Source organism: Panthera pardus, unplaced genomic scaffold (assembly GCF_024362965.1).
Source record: "Panthera pardus isolate Hobbes unplaced genomic scaffold, ASM2436296v1 HiC_scaffold_8, whole genome shotgun sequence".
Classification (NCBI taxonomy): domain Eukaryota; kingdom Metazoa; phylum Chordata; class Mammalia; order Carnivora; family Felidae; genus Panthera; species Panthera pardus.
Genome location: NW_026527013.1, coordinates 15,279,707 through 15,284,728, shown reverse-complemented (window position 1 = coordinate 15,284,728; position 5,022 = coordinate 15,279,707). Strand labels below are relative to the sequence as shown.

Below are 5,022 nucleotides of genomic sequence, written 5' to 3'. Positions count from 1 at the left end.
CCCAGGGGAGCCACCTCCCCCAGGAAAGCCTGGGAGGCTCTGCCCTCCCAGGGGCAGCCCACAGCTAGCGGGGACTAATATGTGTGTGTAGAGGCCAAAGGCCTTAAGGAGGAGAAATTCATGCCTCCAAGTTCTGCTGAGACAAGACTTCAGCTGAACCCTCACGTTTGCCCGGCTTCCTCCCTGCCCCATCCTGATTCCCCTGCCCCCTCATGGCCTCCAGTAAACCCCTGTCTAAGGCAATGTCTCTGTGGCTGTCAGATGCAGGGGACTCTGCAGAACAGAACTTGTGGCTGGAAATAGGCTGCCGCCCTGACCTCTTGTCAACGTTTCTGCCTGGTCGGCTCTGTGGGTGTTTGGGAAGACGGGTAACCTGGTTTGATAAGCAGGCCGAAGGCCCAGAGAAAATCCAGCGTAAACCCGCCTGCTGCCAGCCTCGCTCAGACCACTCTCCCGCAAGTCTGGAGAAACCGGGTGAGCTCCTTAGGTCCATCTGCGACACCTTCCAGCACCTTCCAGTGAGTATTTTTAACTCCATGGCACCTACCGTCTCCCTGGGTACCTTGAGTGAGGTCTATGAGTCACCTGCAGCATCGGCGAGATGTGCCAAAGGGCATCATCGTTATATTTAGCTGGGACTTTTTTTTTTTTTTTAATATTAAGGTGGGCAGAAAAAGAAATTAAGTTTCATGGTTACAGCGTGTGCTGTGCAGCTCACAGCCGGGAACCCCGGGGGCCAGAGGGCCCTGGCTGGGGTGGCTCCTGTTGTCTAAGACCAGCAGACCCCGGGGCAGGTGGAGGACAAAAACCAGGTGGCTCCATGCAGTTCTGGGGGAGGGGGGGGCGGGGGAGGCAGGGGGGTCACCGTGGGCGCCCAAAGCGCAGGGACCGTCTCCAGGGTAAATGCGTAGGAGAGCAGAAAGGGCTGGCATCTGGGGGTCTGAAGACCATCATTTCAGGTCCTAGCTTTGACCTTTACTCATTACATTTCCTCGAGCCACTTACCCTTCCTCTTCCCACTTGCTTTTCCTTTCCCGTAAAATAAAAATAATGCCCACCCCCCCAGGGTCTCTGGAGAGTGTCACGGGAGGGGGGAGTATGCGAAAGGGGCTTTATAAACTGTAAAGTGCTGGGCGGAACAGCAGCTGTGAGGGGGGTGACTAAAAGAGGCAGCTGGCAGGCTCCAGGATTCCCTCCCCCACCGAGGCAGGGCTGGATGACCAGCAGGCCAGGGAAAACTCCCTCCACGCTGCCCTGGGAGAGGAAGATCCTGGGGGGGTGGGGGGAGGAAGGACTTTGGTCATGGCAATTGGTTCTCACGAGCTCCTCCACAAAGGGGATGTTTAGGGGTGTTTGATGCTGTTTCGGTGTGGGCAGGTGCATGCTCAGATGGGCTGGAGTCGATCTACATGCTGATGGTGGAAAAGATGAATTCCGGGCCTGCTCCGCTGTCGAGATCCCACTCTGTGACCGCACAGTCTCAAACACGCTGCCTGCCAGCAAAGCGTGGACGCCAACTGCCTTCGGCAGCGGCAGCGGGAGGGGGGGCGCCGGGGAGCTGCTCCCGGGTGCTCTGGTCTCACACTTCCCTTCTCGAAGCTGGCTGCTGGAGGAGAGAATTTTGCCCGTCTTGCATGCACACTGTCAGTAAGTGAGAAGGTGTTTGCATTTCTCAAGTCCTGTGAATCACGCCGGGGAAGTGGACCCAAAGCAATCCTTTCTTTCGGTGAGCTCTCAGAGACCTGGGTTTCACGTGTAGCCTCCTCCGGGGACCCGGCCTCATGCTAGGGACGCGGGCAGGGTTGCAATAGACGGTAGCACTCTGGTTCTTACAAACCACGAGGCAGAGAGAACTGGCCGGGGAGTTAAAGGGACCCTGGCCAGGTTACTTAACCTGTCTGTGACTGCTTTCTTCATCTCGAAAGTGGGAGTTCCGAAGATCATTGTAAGGATGAAATGAGAAGACAGGTAAGTAGGTGGTACATTACCAGGCACAGAGAACCATTTATGACAATGTCATTGGGGAATATTGAACCTTTAAATGAGGTAGCTGGTTTCCCCAAAATGTCCCTCCTGCCACTAATGGCCATGCCTCTCAGTATACATCCCCTTAGATCAGAGGAAGCCTTGAAGCCTCCATGACTGAGTCTCTTGGAAAGTTTACCTCGGAGACAGTTGCCCTCAGAACCTGGCTCCGGTGCCACGAGAAGCCCCCGAGTCACGTGGAGAAGCCATGTGTGGGCACGCAGATTGACAGCCGCAGCCGAGCTCCCAGCCAGCAGCCTGAACCAACCACCAGCCATGAGCATGAGCCATCTTGAAGACCCCAGTCACCATCTGACAGGAATGGTTTGAGAGACTCTAAGTAGAAACTGCTCAGCTGAGCCCAATTCAACCCACAGACTAGTGAGTGATAAGAAATCGTCGTTTAAGCCACTGGATTTCACAGCGTTTGGTTATATGGGTAACCCTTGTGGCCCAGCAGCCCTGGCCAGAGGGGACAGGGGCAGAGTGGACACCTGAGTCCATGGTGCCCAGCCCACGGGAGGAGAGCTGGGGGCAGGTTTTAGAGAAGGGGGAGAGGTAGGGCAAATACCCCTAAATAATTCCACCATACCCTGAAAATTGTTTGACTGTAAGCATCTGGTGGGCCAGTATCTTCCACGGCTAACTGGAAAGGTGATCTAGAAGCTGTAATCAGCAAGCATTTTCTTTACTGTTTGTTTATCTTAGAGGGAGAGAGCGTGCGCATGCAAGCAGGGAGAGGGGCAGAGAGAGAGAGAGACACACACACACACAGAATCTGAAGCAGGCTCCAGGCTCTGAGCACAGAGCCCGACGTGGGACTCGAGCCCACAAACCACCGTGAGATCACGACCTGAGCCAAAGTCAGATGCTCAACCGACTGAGCCACCCAGGTGCCCCAGCAAGCATTTTGATGGAAAAGTTGAAGTTTTGCTGAAAAGAAAAGAGCCTGCTTGTCGGGCAGCAGCCCTTTCCTCTGGGCAGAACAAGGAAACAGCCAGTTACCAGCTCAGGGCTCAGCATAGGCTAAGTCATTTCCCCGCATGCCAGGCGCATGAGATGGACATTATTAGCCCATTTCATATATGGTGAGAAGGGCTCAGAATAAGCCCCCCGGCTACTCACAGTGCTTTCTTTGCTAAGAAAGAGGCCACAAGAGAACCCATGAGCAACCAATGCCCAGTCTTAGTTAAAAACAAACAAAAAAACAAGCCTGAATCTCTCCCAATAATTAAATAATACTTTACAGCATCCACAGTTCTGTCCCTAAGACTTGAGCAGAGGAGAACCATGGACTGGAAGACATTGAGGGCAGGATGTTCCTGGCATCTATTTCTTTGATGGAAGCTTCTGGATTGTTGAGTTAACCTCGAGCCACCCAGTGGCCCATAGGAATCATTGGAGTGAATTCGCATGGAATGCGTCCCGATAACAAATCAAGCCATTCTCTGGGTGCTGAGGAGGGCCAGCTGGGAGCAGATAGGGGGGCACGGGCTGCTCTGGCTGGTGACAGTAGGCCAAGAGAAGCAGCTTCCTCCAGACAAACCCACCCCCCACCCCCACCCCCCGCGGCACCCTGCTCTCCAGAGAGGAGTGCATTGGCTTTCCTGCTTGCTACTCTCAAAGAGCAGGTACCTCGTTCAGTCCAAACTCTGCCACATACTGGTGATGTAGCCTTGTGTGACCCTAATGTCCCTGTGCCTCAGTTTCCCTATCTGTAAAGCATAGTTAGTGCCTGTCCCAAACAGTGGTTATAAAGACACACATAGCAGGCACTCGGTGAAGGTTGACTATAGCCCATAACCCAAAACCTACCCCCAAAAACGTACGAATGAAAAGGGAAGAGGGGTGGTTGCTACCGTAGGAAAGGGTCAGCAAACGACAGTGCAGTACCTCAGAGAACGAGGCCACCGTTTAAAAAAATAGGAAGCGATTGGGGCGCCTGGGTGGCTCAGTCGGTTAAGCGGCCGATTTCGGCTCAGGTCATGATCTCGCGGTCTGTGAGTTTGAACCCCGCGTCGGGCTCTGTGCTGACAGCTCAGAGCCTGGAGACTGTTTCGGATTCTGTGTCTCTCTCTCTGACCCTCCCCCATTCATGCTTTGTCTCTCTCTGTCTCAAAAATAAATAAACGTTAAAAAAAAATTAAAAAAAAAAAAGGAAGCGATGAAAGCCGTTAATAACCGAGAAAAATGCGTGGAAGAGTGAGAAACAGGACCCACGCTTGTATGTTAGATTTGTACCTGGGACAACAGAAGAGAAGGAAATACATCCCATGGCCCTAGCGGTGGGAGTAATCGCTTCTCGGCCTTTTGGCTAAGATCAAGTGGAGTAGCGGTGGGAGTAGGAAAGTGGGATATGAACTACTGTAACCCTTCTCTGTAATGGAATTTACATTTTTATTTAAAAAAAAATTTTTTTTTTCATGTCCCCAGGCGTCCCCAAACCAGAGAAACAAGTCAAGGGTCACAGGAGCAGCAATATCGTTCCCTTGGCTTTGGCTCCTACCATGTGGGTGGACTGATTGTGGCACTCTCACAGCCACGCTTTGACGTATGTTGAAGCGCCACTGACACCCCAGGCACAGAATGCTGAAATCGATTAATAATGTCTGCCATGGGAGCAGAAGCAGCAGTATCAGTAGGTAGGCTCTGCATCTGTCATCCTAGACCTGGAGACTCCAATTCGCCGATGACTTTGTTTTAACTGAGATGTAATTGGCACACAGCCAGGTGCAGCGATCTTAGGTGTTCGGCTCGATAGATTTTGACAGTTGTCTATACTCTTGGAACCGGCACCCAAAACAAGATACAGAAAATTTTCATCAGCCCGGCAAGTTCCCTCATGTCCCCCGAGTAACTTTCTCCACCCCCAGCCACACGTCGATTTCCATCCCCACAGATTAGTTTTGGACTGTCCTTGAATTACACAGTGACGACCGTGGATTCTTTTGCTTAGCGTAACGCCTGGGAGGTTCCTTCTCCCTATTGCATACACCA

The 5,022-nt window shown here is 52.6% G+C and overlaps 1 pseudogene; it reads left to right on the top strand.

The window, feature by feature from the left end:
* Window positions 1–4,319: 4,319 nt before the first annotated feature.
* On the top strand, window positions 4,320–4,549 carry LOC128775821 (U2 spliceosomal RNA; annotated as a pseudogene).
* The last annotated feature ends 473 nt before the right edge of the window (window positions 4,550–5,022 follow it).